General features: G+C 30.8%; 1 pseudogene; it reads right to left on the bottom strand.

Annotated features, from left to right (window-relative positions):
- LOC124917436 overlaps positions 1-16,334 on the bottom strand; it is a 77,513-nt pseudogene that overhangs the window by 16,987 nt on the left and 44,192 nt on the right.

Consider the following 16,334-nt stretch of genomic DNA (forward strand, 5'->3'; position numbering starts at 1 on the left):
CTCGAGCTTGACTCGACTATTTACCTATAAGCTCGGCTCGACTCGAAAAACTCGAATTCAAGATCGAGTTCGAGCTCAAACTCAAGCTCGAACTCGAGCTCAAGCTCAAATTAAAGCTCGAACTCAAACTAAAATTTATTTTCAAAATAAAATATCAAACTTTCATACATATTCAACATTTAAAACATAATATTTAAAATTAAAAATATGAAAAAAATTATAACTATTTAAAATTCCAAAATCATAATAATCCAAAAAAACATTCAACCACAATTACTAGTCAAAATTCTAAAATATAAAATTCTAAAATTAAAGTACAATACTATACTATATAAATTATTTGAACATTCAATATATTAATATTTTTTAAGTCACGTTCTTCAAGCATAGGACAAGTACACCTACCTGCATTTAAGCTTAAAAATAATTAATATAAAAAATACATGTTAAAACAAATAACTAAAATTTAACTTACTTTAAGGTTACGGACAAAAACAAATTCAACCTATTTTTTATTAAATATTATTATATATAATTAAATTATTTGGGTACAAATATAACAAGAATTTATTGACTTATTTATAGAAAGAATCTATTAATTTATTTATATATTACAATATATTATTAATATTATAAATTCATTTTTTCTCTCAACATATTATATATAATATATACTAACCTTTTTTATCTCTTCATAATATATACTAACATTTTTTTATCTTTTATTATATATAATATATTAATATTTCAATATTATATATAATATAATATAATATTGTTTACTCATAATAGTGTTTTTCTATATTAAATCTATGAACACTATTAATATATATAATAGTGTTTTTCCATATAGATCTATGAACAATTAATATATATATTAGTGTTTTTTCATATAGATCTATGAACATTAACGATATATATAAGCACAAATTTCTCATAATACAAAAAAATCAAAGTTATTTAAAAATATGAGCAAAAACTATAGTAGAAATGAAAATGTATTTTAATTTACCTGTAGGTTTCTTGTGAATGAATGAGAGAAATAGTGTAGATGAGAGATAACATAAAAAATGTATTAGCCTATTATGAATGAGTGAAAATAATGATGAAGACGAAAGAAGAAGAAATAGTGAAGAAGAAAGAAGAAGAAGAAATAGTGAAGATAGAGGAAGAACATGAAGAAAGAAGAAATGGTGAAGATAGAGGAAGAACAAGAAGAAAGAAGAAATGGTGAAGATGAGGAAGAAGAAGAAAAACGGTGAAGACAGAAGAAAAAAGAAGAAAAAGATATGAAAAGTCACTTATGAATGATACATTAGAAATTAGGATTTTGTTTTATGATAATATAATATAATAATGTGGATTATGGGCCTTCTATATGGGCTTTGAAAATAGAGAGATTTTTTTTTAAAAAAATTTAAGTTTTTTTATATTAAATAAATAAATAAATATATTATATCTTATCGGGCTCGAAAAAGCTCGACAAGCCGTCGAGCAAGCATTATATGAGCTCGAGTTCGACTGGAATATTAAACGAGCCGGCTCGAGCTCGGCTCGAACTCGATCAAAGTCAAGCTCAAGCCGAACTTTGATCGAGCGGCTCGCGAGCAGCTCTCGAGCGGCTTGACTCATTTGCAGCCCTAGTGATGACTCTTTTTTCGAATGATCAAGCAATCCTGGTGGAGGTCAAAGACAGAATCACAAGAATCGTGTTTAATCTTGCTATTATCTATGGTAGCAACTCAAGCACGGAAAGAAGACTCCTCTGGAATTGTCTTAGAAACTGGATCGGTATTGATAAATCTTGGGCTGTCCTCGGTGATTACAACGTAACTATAAACGAATCTGATCGTAGCCCAGAATCTGAAATTACTCGGGATATGATTGAATTTAATGACTGCATCAGAGATATGGGTTATATCGAGCCTACCAATTCTGGGAACTTCTTCACTTGGTCTTCTACGAGAGGGAATGAACAAATTAGAAAAAGTAGAATTGACAGATGTTTGGTAAATGAGAACTGGATTAGCCAATTTCCGAGAAGTCAACTTCATGTTTTGAATCCGGGTATATCTGATCACTGCCCGATTAAATTGTTCTTAGAAAAGGAAGAAAGGTTCAAAAGGCCCTTTAAATTTTTCAATTTTTGGATGGATAACGATAAATTCAAGGGTATCCTCGAAAGCGTATGGTCAACAGATGTCAGAGGTTCCAACATGTACAGGGTTTCTGAGAAGCTTAAGCTCCTAAAGAATCATCTCCAAAGCTTTGACAAGAAGAAGTTCAGCAATATCTCCAATAGAGTTCTGGCTGCAAGAGAAGAACTGGAAGAGGTTCAGAAAAAGTTATTAATGGATGATAGTGATGAACAACTCAATGAAACAGAAAGATATGCGCTTGAAAACTTCAGGAAGTTGAGTCTGCTTGAAGAGAATTTTGTTAGACAAAAATCAAGACAGAGCTGGCTTTCGTTGGGTGACAAAAACACAGCTTTCTTCTACAGAAAATGCAAGGCTAAAAACATGAGAAACTACAGGCTGAAGAATGATGATGGTGAATATGTTCAGGGTCAAAAGGGTGTCCAAGATCTGGCTATTGATTTCTATAAGCAGCTTATGGGTACAAGAAAGCAGCATCAAAGTCACCTGAATACCTTGTATCAAATTATTGATAGGAAAATCTCTGCAGAAGATAGTCGCGAGTTGATAAGGGTGGTCACGAAGGTTGAGGTTAAAGAAGCTCTGTTTAGTATTGATGGGAATAAAAGTCCGGGTCCTGATGGGTTTAATGCACAGTTCTTCAAAGATAATTGGTCGGTTGTGGGTAAAGATGTTACTGATGGGGTTCTGGAGTTTTTCAAAAACAGGAAGATGTTAAAGCAATGGAATACAGCGGTCCTAACCTTGATCCCCAAAACTGCGGTACCTGAGAAAGTACAAGATTTCAGACCAATTTCCTGCTGCAATGTGATTTATAAAATAATTTCAAAAATCATTTCTAAACGTTTTAAAAATGTTATAGGAAAAATAATAAATCTTAATCAATCTGCATTCATCCCCGGTAGGACAATCTCTCATAATATTCTTCTCATGCAGAGCCTATTAAAAGGCTACGGGAAAAAGAAAATATCCCCGATAGTGGCTTTCAAAATAGATATCAAGAAAGCTTTTGACTCTGTTAGATGGGAAGCCATTCGAGACTTTCTGGTTGTTTCTGCTTTTCCTATGATTTTTATCGATTGGATTATGCAATGCGTTTCATCATCCTGCTTTGTTGTTAGCGTCAATGGAGTCCACAGAGGCTATTTCAAGGGTGAAAACGGGGTAAGGCAAGGGGACCCCCTCTCTTCTTACCTTTTCGTAGCTATCATGGCGATCTTTGAGAGCATCTTCGCGATGTTCCGAAAGAATCGTCCATACATCTTTCACCCATTCTGTGAGGTAGAGGAGGTAACACATTTATGCTTTGCTGACGATTTGTTCATTCTAGCGCACGCGGACGTTGATTCCATTAAAACTATTAGGGCTGCACTAACGTTCTTTTCTGAGGTAACAGGTTTAACTATTAATGAAAGCAAAAGTGTGGCATTTTATGGAGGCGTGAAGGACGAAACAAAGCAGGACATCTTCAACATCATGGGCATCAAGGAAGGCAGATTTCCCATAAGGTACTTAGGAATTCCGTTAACTGCGAAGCAGATCGAGATCTCACACTGCAAGTCGCTGATTGAAAAGGTAAAAAACACGATATCTGGCTGGGCAGCAAAAAAACTTTCTTATGTAGGGAGGATCGAACTTATCAAAACCGTGGTTATGGGCATAGTTGGCTATTGGGCGCAGCAAATGGTCATTCCGAAGAAGGTAATGAAGGAACTCGACACACTGATGAGAAACTTATCTGGGGTAAAAGTGGAAGAGGAGGAAAAAAAGTCAAATGGACCGCTCTCTGCAAACCGAAGGACGAGGGAGGCATCGACTTGAAGAACTGTATCGAGTGGAACAAGGCTCTAACCTTCAAGCATCTGTGGGCTTTGGAGCGCAATCAGGAGTCACTATGGATCAAATGGGTGCATACGAGATTTATGAAACACGAAACCAGCATTTGGACCTGCAAAATTCACGAAGGTATGAGCTGGTCTCTAAAAAAGATTCTTAAACTAAGAAGCGATATTGTAGATCTTTATGACATCCGACTAGGGGACGGGAAAGGCACTCTATTCTGGCACGACCCTTGGTTTGAAAACCAGCCTATCATCGAAAAGGAGCAGTTTCAAAATACTCGTATCAGAAGGGACTGCACAAAAGCGAAAATCAGAGACATCAAATACGGGAATTGGAACTTGCTCTTGAGAAGAATTCCAGAAGGAAAGAGGATACTTGATCATATAAGTAACATACAACTACACGACAGACCGGATATTCATGAATGGAAAGTTGAGGACAATGGGAAGCTGGTATTGAAGAAAATATGGGAGGTAATGCGGGAAAAAGCGCAGAAAGTAGAATGGGCTCCTCTTGTATGGTCAACGAAGATTATCCCTCGACACTAGTTCATCCTATGGCTCGCCTTCTGGGAAAGACTCAGCACACGTGATCGTATCAGTAAGTATATGAGCATCCCGGACGCGAGCTGTCTTCTATGCATAGGAAATGAAGAAACCATAGATCACCTATTCGGGAGATGTTGTATTGCTTCGGAGCTTTGGGACAGATTCTATAAAAGCCTGGAGCTGATCAGTTTCCCGAGTAAATGGAATGAAATCAAAGAAGCGGCACTACTCAAAGCCAAGGGAAATAGATTTGCAACAAGCGTGTTCAAGTGCGGCTTTGGAGCAGTGGTGTATAACATTTGGCAAGAACGGAATGCAAGGGTATATGACAGAACCCGCAGGAGCATTGACGAGTTATGGAAAGATATTGTATCGGATTGCAACGCCCTCGCGGGAACGTGGAGAGGAATTCCAAGCACGGAGCAGAACTGGAATATCTGTAGGAACTGGAATTTACCGTTTTTTAAACTCACTAGAATTGAAAGCATTGTAAACAGATAATTCATTTACGTTTTTAGCTTTTATTCAGAATGTTACGACTTCAAAATCATTCTAGGCCTGTCTAGAGTGATCTCTTAAACTCGTGGGTTTTTTTCCCGTTTTTGGGAATTTTTAATGAAATGACGCTTAGTCGTTTTCAAAAAAAAAAAAAAAAAAAAAAAAAAAAAAACTTGCTAAATTAAAAAGAAAATATTAGATCGAAATGTTAACTTAATAAATTTAAAACTTAGTATATCATATCGACATTTTAACTTTTAAAGTTAAATTTTTTATCGGTTTAACACGTTAACCTAAAATAATAATATATTTTTGTTTAAAAAACATAAATTTTTTCCTATAGAATTATATTTCCGAATTAAAAAAAATGGAATTGAGAATTATAAAATACAATAGTTTGAATTAGATTGGAATTCTAATTTGAATTAAAATTATTAATCTTAAACACTATACCAAACTTAGGAATTGAAATTAGACCCCATTATAATTCCATAGTTACCAAACACTCTCCAAATTATTACTCTTTGAAAGAATGCAACAATCTCATTAACATGAATTTCATTAATTATTATGATAGATTCAGATGCTGCAATCGAATTTTAGTTATTGATTTATATGGGGACAAACAATGTTTGGTTAATCTTGTAATATTAGGCTTTTATTATGAGAACTTTAATTAGTGAAAGTTTTATTCATTAAAGAGTAATAGTGTTCATACAAATTGCATCTAGCATCACTAAATATATTGACATCAATAAGTTCCTATGATCGAGTCTTTCTAAACCCTGTGAACCTCTTTTCTTAATGTATTAAAGATGACTTATCTAACGTTGAAAAGTTATATTCCTCATTAATGCTAATCATTTCACATGCTAGTTACATTAGTTTTCTATGATCTATTTTGATTGGGCTTGTTTTGGATTTGACTTGGGGTTATAACTTGATTAGTTAAAAAAGAAATCATTTTGAGGATGTGGTTTTATTTATTTATTTTGTTAAAATGATTTAATATATAATAATAAAATAAAAATAATTACTTAAAATAAAATGAATTTTTGTACTTGTTTAATTAATTGAATTATATAATTAATTAAAATGGTTAAAAGAGGGTGATATGATTTTCGATGATTAAATTGGATGTTCAACCGAAGAAACCCTCATTTTTTAGGTTTTATCATTTTGATATCTATTGATGGTCTTGAAATTAATCAATTAATCTCTAATTCACTTTCATTATCATGAATGTTGTACAAAATTTACATATTTCCAACATATATTTCTTGATTTGGCCAAAAATAAAAAATTTATTATATAATGTTTTCAAAATATAATCATTCAATCTAGTTAGCATTCTCTTTTTATATTAAATTCAAAAGGTAAGCTAGTCACAAGGAGAATCTGGCCAACCCGCTGTCCAATTAAACTCAGGCGAAAGGTCAATATGCGGAGGGAAAAGGCCAGCGTCATGGGCCTGGGTTGGTTTATACTATTAGGTAGAAACTAATTTTTATCCATTTTAGCCCTTATAACAAATTTTAAAAATAAAAGAAATTTCTAAAAAATTAAAAAATAAATATATATTTTTCAACAAAAATAAAATATATATATATATATTTACCTCATGGCCTTGTTTGAATTTGAATTTCTAACTAGTTTTTTATCCGTATTTTTTAAAATTTATTTGTTAGAGGTACATATATAACAAATGTTTATCCATTTTAACCCTTATAACAAATTTAACAAATGTTTAGATATTGTTTTTAGCTACTAAAAATGAATAAATAAATATTTTTCAACAAAATAAGAAATATATGTATATACACCTAATTTCTTTGTTTGAATTTTAATTTCTAATATTGGTGTTTTACCCTTTTCATGAATTTTTTCCGATTCATTTGTTAGAGGTCATATATAACCTTAGAGGTCATATATAACCCACCATCGTTTATTATTTTTAGTAGCTAAAAACAATATCCAAACATTTAAATTGAACTATTATATTTTTAACAATATCAAACCCTAAACCCTACACTAATTGTACACTAACTAGTGGTGGCCGAAGAACTTGGTAAATCACCATTATTACATGTAGCTAGTCTAGAAAGAAAATGAAAGACTTCTTGAGGATCTCTAAGCGAGTACAATGCGGCTGTCTCCTTAGCCTTTGAAGTGACTACTATGGGAAATCCGCAATTCATACTTCTTAAAACCTGCATAAAAAAACTCATATATTAACAAATTATCTTTATTTATGTAGACAAAAAAATATTAATAATTACCGTGAATGCATCTTCATCTGTTCGATCATCTCCAATATATATAGGGATTAAATCTTTGCTGGAGTTGGAGATGTCCTTAAACGTCTCCAACAAGTATTTAAGGGCATCGCCCTTATCCCACTTTATGGAGGGCCTTATCTCAGTCACTTTTATTCCCCCAGTTGTGTGAAACATTGGCCAATTTTTTAATATCGATTGCACTCTGTTCTGTAGAGTGCTAAGATCCTGAAATAATTTTCAACCAAATTTTAGTTTTGAGTATATTATACAAATATGTTTTCAAAAACATAAGAATTTTACCTTTTCATTCACGTGTCGGTAGTGGATAGAGAGACAATATCTATTGTCTTCTATTAATGAACCGGGTATATCTTTCATCCCCTCCTCCATTTGAGCTTTTATCTGAAAATTTGAATAATTTAAGTTTACTCAAAATCACTTGTAAAATTTACAATTTTTACGTACAGCTTTAATGGAAGGAAGATATTCTTCCGCCGGTCGGAAAATGATATACTGATTTCCCTACACAATAAAATCGAAAAAAGATTAAAAACATATTTATTCAAAATAATAATCACAAGTATAGTTTAAGCAATCTTAATAAATAACCAAACCTTTTCATCAGTTCTATCGGATCTATATTTCCCACTATAAGTATTGTTTTTGGTGGGTGGACCTATAATGTCCATGCCATGACTCCCCGCATAGTATATTTCTTCTAACTTAACAAAGTTAGACACCTGTACGATATATATAAATGACAATATGTTAAAATTCTCCGACCTTTAATTAAAATTATTGTTAAATGAAAATGTACTCACTTTCTGCCGACTTCTCCCACTAATAATGGCAGTTGGGAACCTTTTAGCAACTTCTCTCACGGCGACACGCATCTGTGTATTTGTATATAATAAAACATGATTCAATGTTATTTACAAATAAGTGACAATTGTAAAAATTTAAATTTTATAGAATAAATATAACTTACTTCCTCGGACATAAACGCCCGATCAGGGTCATTTACTATGGGTGAAAGCGTTCCGTCGTAATCCAGGAATACAGCAAACCGTTTGCCTTTTGTCGAACTCAAAATATCAGTAAAACGCTCTAGAGCTGAAGGGTGTTTACTCAGCCACAAATTATAGTCGGAATCAATTGGATTTTGTTCGTGTTGCTTAGCAACGAATTGATTACCGGCTAGTTGATTAAACCTTCTCATGTTTACCTGTTAAAAATATCATCTTCAGTATATAAATGGATTTGAAAGAAGCATAGGAAAAAGAATTAGAGTCCAAATTTTGAATAAAAAATTTATTAAGTATATATATATATATATATAATTACACATTATTAATTATATAATAAAATCTAAATAAAAGTATATATATTAGAGAGTAATTAAGGTGTAGTTAGAATTCAAATTAATTACTCTGGAATTCATAAAATATATATATATATATATATATATATATTTTCTTCCCTTTCAATCATTAATTAATATAACTTACTAGGTAGTAGAAGTGTGCTACTGAATCCGAGGGTGAGGGTGAGGGTGAGGGTGAGGGTGAGGGTGAGGGTGAGGGTGAGAGCTGGGAGGAGTGAGGATGAGAGAAAGTGTGTGTACGTGTGAGGACTAAGGAGAGAGCTGTGAGTAGTGAGTAAGAGAGAGCGGGGGAGATACCTATTTATAGATGAGATGAGGATTGAGAGCATTATCTCAATATTATTGATACCAAATTATTTTGGTTTTAGAACATTTGACTGGTAAAAGAAAAGAATTGATGCATGTTTGATTAAGAGAAAAGAAGGTTAAAAGAGATTGATTGTAAATATGATGCGAATTACATGTATGTATAAGACAAAAAATCAAATTATATGAACTGGCGAAGAATAAATAAAAAAGCTAATGAATGACAGACAGATAGCCATCCATTCATTCTTGAAGGAATTGTTCTGTTCTGTTGTTCTTGAAGACGATAGGGCTGCACCTAATTAATTAAGGAATAGAGTATAGGATAAATAACCCGTCGTCCTCCGATCGGTCGGTCGGTCGGTCGGAAGAGGGTAAATGTACACGGTTGGTCGTCGGTCTATAGACAGAGAAGTAAATCTAAATCTGGGTTATATATATAAATATAAATATATATATATATATATATATATATATATATATATATATATCAAATAAAAAAGCTAATAATAAGTTGTCACAAGAGGATTGGTTCTTCTTGAAGAGATGGGGCCACCACCACCCCAGGGCACGATGTATTCCGGTAGTAAAGGGGCTGCACCGTAAATATCCGGCCGGTCGGAGGAGGGAAATTGTAAAAAAAAACCGGCGGTCTGGGTTGGCGGTGTCTCCATTAATATATTCTGGATATATAATCTGTCTCTCTCTCTCTCTGTTGTTTCTGAGGATTCATTTGCTTTGCTTTGCTGGACGAAGTAGAATTTGAGACACAGAGATAGATGATTCAATCAATTTCTCAGTATTTTAATTTTAGCTTCATCTCATCTGCATGCTCTTTCTATTTTAAAAACACATATGGAAATATATAAACTATTGTAATTCATCTATCAATAGACAGTGTTATGAATATTTCAATTCTGAGTTTGATGAGTGAGAGGTAATTTACCCATTTTGAAGTTCAATTTGAATGTGGATCTGTTGAATTGATCATGAGTAAAGTTCATTCAGTCTTTCTTCTTTAATTATGCTTATAATCTATAAGTAGTACGTAGCAATAACAGCAAATTAATTTATGGAACATTCTTTATCAAAGTCACCGAGACCTAGATCATCATCATCATCCAGTTAGGAAATGTGATTGTCACGATCTTGGTCATGATCAGGATCTCAGCACACCGCGTGTTCATAGTGCTAGGCCATTTCTACTAATCTTCTTTCCTTTCTCTGGACTTTGTGAAAAATCTTACATATATATATATATAAAAAGAAAAAAAAAAAAAGAAAAAAAAAAAGGGCAATGAATCATGTTGTGAGTTGAGACACTTCATTCTTTACAATCTCCTTCCAATGTTTGCTAGCCACTCCGAATATCACTGCCTTGGTCAAGAGCCCTCGATCAAGACTACAAGCAAGAGCAATGGCCCCACCAAACACCACTAGTCAAGAAAACATTACAAAACTATCCTCATAAAGTTATCAAAAAAATAAAAATAAAAACATAAGTTATTTCTTTCTTTCTTTTTCTAACCAGGCTTATATTCCCTTGAGCACCCAAACACAACATCAGCCCACTTAAAACCAATGTTTTCTCTTTATTGAGAATTGATCATGAGGACCTCCCTCTTAGGTCAATATCTATTGCATGAACCTAAAGTTGTGCCTAACAGACATTCAAACCTCATAACGTTTTATTAGTCAAGTTGGTTATAGATTTATATATATATATATATATTTTTTTTTGTTAGGTTGAGAGGTCGAAACATACCTATAATATTTTTATTTTTATTTTTAACCGTTTTAAGTTTATGGGTGGAGCAACCCAGAATTCGACCCAAATATCCATTACCCTTACATATATATCCAAATTAACCACGATCTCGACCGGGCAATCCGGACACTTTCAAAATTAAGCATCATTATATAGAGAGATTTGTATGGCCACTTAATAAAACTTTCACTAATAAAAATGTTCATAATAAAAGTATAATGCTACAAGATTAACCAAACATACCTATAATAATATAAACCAATAACTAAAATCGATGGCAGCATCTAATCATAATAATTAATTAAATTTATGTTTAAGAGATTGTTGCATTTTTTTAAAAATTAATAATTTAAGTGTGTTTGGTAACTATGAAATTAGAATGGGTCTAATTTAAATTCCAAGGTTTGGTAGAGTGTTTAAGATTCATAATTTTAATTTGAATTAGAATTCTAATATAATTCAAACTAGTGTATTTTATAATTCTCAATTCCACTTTTTTTAACACGGAAATGTAATTCCAAAAGAAAAAATCAGTATTTTCTAAACAAAAATATATTATTATGTTAGGTTAACGTGTTAAACCGATAATCTTTTTTTAACTTAAAAGTTAAAATTTAGATCCGATATATTAAATTTTAAATTTATTAAGTTAACATTTTGATATAATATTTTCTTTTGAATCTAGCAAGTTAAAGTCAAACCAATATTTTATTTTTTTTATTTAGGAAACTAATATACTGAATCAAAATTTTTTTTAATTTAATAAATTAAACTATTGAACCAATTTTTTCTTTTTGTATGAGAATCGACATTTAAAAAAAAAACTCATGATACTTGAGCTATCCTAATAGGTTGTGTCAAACAAATATCTTAATATTATAAATAATATATATTCAAAAAGATTATTGATATTTTTTTTCAAACATAGAAATCGAATGACAATTCTATAGTTTTTTCAAGTATAAGAATTGAATTAGAATTGAAATTGAAATTTCAATGTCAATACTAATTCTATTTATAATTTCACTCATCCATCCAAATCCTAATAATTGTAATAAAAGAATCAATGAAAATGGTTTGCAATGTGTTAGAGGTGTCCGACCTATTAGGCTTACAACTCAGCTAGAAAGAAGTGTAACATATTATAAGTGATATAATGAATGATTTAAATAGTTGTGATTTTTACTCTTGTTGAAAGAGTTTAACAAGAGTTTTCACAAACATAAGATTAACCAAACATGAACGCAATAAGTAAAACGATGACGGATAATTAATAAAATTGTTGCATCTTTATAAAATAATAAGAATAATTGTAATCATGGAATCAATGGAAATCATTTGTAATGTTCCCTTTAAGTTTGGTTAGAACATTGCAGTTGGATGGATCAAAATTAATCGTCCGATTGTACAAGAATAATAGTCAAGAAACCTAACATAAACTAAACTTCACTCATCATTCAAATCGTGAACTTTTTCATGTTTATTTATCTTTATGGGCCAGGAAAGATGTTTCTTTTCATTTATCCTTAGAAGAAGACATGAAGAGGTTCACCTTTGTTTGAATTATTGCTTTTTATTTGTCTTCTCTTGCACCCATCATGTGAAAATGAAAGAATATTAACTATTTTCCACTTTTGAATCTAAACCAATAAAAACTCCAATCTTACTTTGATTTGAAAACCAAACTTGTATTGGGTGAGGGCTTTATTTATTTATTTTATTTGAGAAATTAATTTTTATTTAATTTGTGATCTGGTATGTTTTTGTTTTTGTTTTTAATAATTAATTCGATATTCGAGTGATAAGACTATTTAAATCAATTGTTTATTTTAGAATATATATATATATATATATTATAAAATAATTTGTTAGCTGGAAATTATTTTAAAATTATAAAATAAGGGTATAAAAATAGAGGATCAACAATAAGTGTTATATAAATCTGAGAAAATAACGAATGACAAACCGATCTAGACTAAGCCCACATTTGCTGATAATTGGTGAACAGAAATGAAGAAACTAAGAAGGTTGTTGAAAAACCATATCAAGGAATATGCACAGATAAAAGGAAAGAGAAAATCAGGACTAACATAAACATTACTTGAAGATAAATAGTATGAGTGACGTTCATGAAAGTTGCACCTTATAAAGACAAGTGTAAACATAAAAGAACACGGAAAAGAGAACCGAAGAAGCGTTAAAAGTCAGAGAAACTTTACTTACTCAACTCAAGAAGACAAGTGACTACATAAATTTGGGAATTCCTCCTATATTTTATTGAGCACCGTGTCAAGTGAGTTGATCAATGACAACATTTCTATCAACACTTCATCCAACGAGTTAATATGTATGATAACTGGTATTATGATGGTGTGATTGATGAATGGTTAAATTGATTAGATTTTATTCAAATTAAAGTTTGGCTAAAATTAGTAATTCAACCTAAATTAAAAAAAAAATCAAATTAACTACCCGGTTTTAATTTGACAAGATCATGTTTTGAGCTCTTGTTCGATGACAAGGGCTTAAGAAAATATGTATGGTTGTATATTAAATAAATAAGGAGTTTACGGACCCTAAAAACATCATTTATATCTAATTAAAAAAATTATTTAAGTAAAATACATTATTTTATTTTAATTAATGATTGATGTTATGAATATAATTTTGATGATGGATTGTTGTTTACGTAATATAAACTAACATTAAAGTCTAAAAACATTTCGATTTTGGATTGTTTTGGGGCATTGTATGTTTTTGGTGTAGTGTGTTTTTGGCTTAAGTCGTCCGATTGATCGTGACATAGTTTCTGACCGAGGGTTGGAACCTTTGGCATGATTTCCTATCGAGAAAATGGTTAAGGAACACCCAAGGCCAGAAAAACAAGACAACGACCAAGTACTTTTTTGTTATGGCCTAGTTTTCGACCAAAAAATTTGACCATAACCTAGTTTATGATCAAGTTTTTTAGCTAGACAATCATCCTACCTATAGTTTTGATCATGGCCTAGTTTAGTCTTTTTGATATAATCCAATAAACTGTCCAATCTTAAGTTCTATTTTAATTACAAAACATAAATTGGACCAGGCTTCATCTTTTATTGACCATATGAAAAAAATTAAGTTTGATAATTTTTATTTATTTATTTTATTTCAAAAATTAATTTTATTTAATTTGTCTATGTTGCTTTTATTTTTAATTTTAATAATTAATTCTACCGATTATAAGAGATTAATTTAAATTAATTATTCATTTTGATTTCATGCCCATAATTTGTATTCTGATATAATTGGTTGTACACTGTATGCATGAAGTTATTGGCCACAATAGTGAACCAATTATTAGTTTGATACAAAAAAAATTGACACATTAGTGACAGATTTATTAATTATTTGAAAAAAAGCAATATAATTTAATTGGTTAGTTTTCATTCTAATTATATTAATTGAAGTTTTAATTAAAATATCACTTTAATTAAATTGGAGTAAATAAAATCATAAATAAACTAGTTTTGATTGGATTTCTTTTCAATATTCAAAACAAATTGACTAAATATTTGATTTGATTTCTTTCCAATAATAAAAACAAATTGACTTTTAATTATTTAATTAGTTGGTTTTCACTTTAATTAAATTAGATTTGATTGGATTTCTTTTTAAAAATGAAAACAATTTGACTAATTATTTTATATGATTTCTTTCCAATAATAAAAACAAAATTACACTATATATTGTATTGTATGATAATAAATAAAATATATCTTCTTTGTTTTTTTTTTGTGTGTGTTATTGAGTTTAAAGATACATCTTTAAAAAAAAGAATATGGAGAAGGTTTGTATACATATTACAATCATGTTGTTTTATATTATGATGTCAGGTAACTTTCTCATCCCATATAAATAATTGCTATTTAATCTTTATAAATGATTTATATATTATATTATTAGTTATTTTTTTATTTTTTTATTATGACTCTAGTATTCTAAATTTTTATTTTTATTTTAATATGTGTTAGGTATTATCACGTTAGAAGCCTCCACTATAATCTTACCACACCGAATTCCCAACAAATGTACAGATGATAGTCATTGTTGGGGTTATTGTGATGATCCATTTGCATATTGTCTCGGTGGATATTGTATATGTAAAGTAATCAAAGATATCTCTCATGAATCTTTACTTAGTCCAATGAGAAGAATTATATCAAAAAATAAGCCAATTGAAAAGTAATCCAATGTTTAGTCAAATAAGACAACATATGTGTGCTGGATGTTGAATGTGTGAGATTGTGTGAAGGAAGTAATAATGATAGTAAATTATATGAAATCATAGAATTACAACTATAAATATTTCATTTTTATTTATTATTTGTACTCGTTATAAAAATACCTATAATTTACTTTAAATTTAAATGAGAAGATAAATAAAAGGTAATTGAATTAAAATTCATTGATTTAAAATAATTTCGATTAAAAAAAGTTTATTAAGGATGATAATAGAAATAATAACTTAGAGTAGTTTAATAACTTTAGTTTAATTATTTTTATTATACCTGAATTATTAAACAAGTCAGGTTTAAGTTATAATCGTTGAACTCATTAACATGTCAACCTGAATCCGCCAACATGAAATTTACCTTAATTGTCACCCCTACTAATCCTCACTTAAAAAAGCAGTTCTACAAGAAGAGCAATAGCCCCACCAAACACCACTAGCTTGGGTAGGTTCAAGTTGCTGTCCACTTTCTTCATATTCTTCTCATCACCACCAGAGCCAAAGCCCATCATTTCCGACTCTGTCTCCTCCGATTTTTCAGAAGAAGAAGCAGCAGCACATTCGGCTGATTTCAAGTATTCCGGATTGCTTTCGAGTTAATCTGAACCATGTATATATGCAGATCGCGACAGTGGCGGCCCAGTAGCTTTATATTTCTGATAAGCACGCAAACTTCCCTACGGCTCCCCCACATTCCCTGCCTTATACCGAAATTTGCAATCTCCCATGGAATTCCCATGTCTTCATGATGGAAAAGCACCACTTCGCATGCATGCCGGTAAGTTCTCCATTCCCTTTCTTCGATGCAGCTGATTTTCACAACATTTCAGCCATCAAGCCATCCTAATGGAAAACCATAAGTTGTTTGTTTCTTTCTTTCTTTTTCTAACCAGGCTTACAAGTTACAACCTCACACTGCCATCACCCCCACTTAAACCAACGTTTTCTCTTTATTGAGAATTGATCATGAGGACCTCCCTCTTAGGTCAATATCTATTCCATGAACCTATAGTTGTGCCTAACAGACATTCAAGCCTCGTAAACTAGTCAGTCAATAACAACAAGAACAGTTTGAACAAGGAGAACTTCAAACGTCATAAACCGTCTATTCACTTATTGAAGTTTATTCTGCTTTATTAATTATAGCTCCCTCCACTCCAGAAATTACATTTTTATTAAGATTTTATTATTAAATCTAATAAATTTATATTTAATTGATTTGAAATAGAAATAAATTTGAGATTTGAGATAAAAATGAGAATACAATTTAATTT

This window comes from Impatiens glandulifera, unplaced genomic scaffold (assembly GCF_907164915.1).
Source record: "Impatiens glandulifera unplaced genomic scaffold, dImpGla2.1, whole genome shotgun sequence".
Taxonomy (NCBI): Eukaryota; Viridiplantae; Streptophyta; class Magnoliopsida; order Ericales; family Balsaminaceae; genus Impatiens; species Impatiens glandulifera.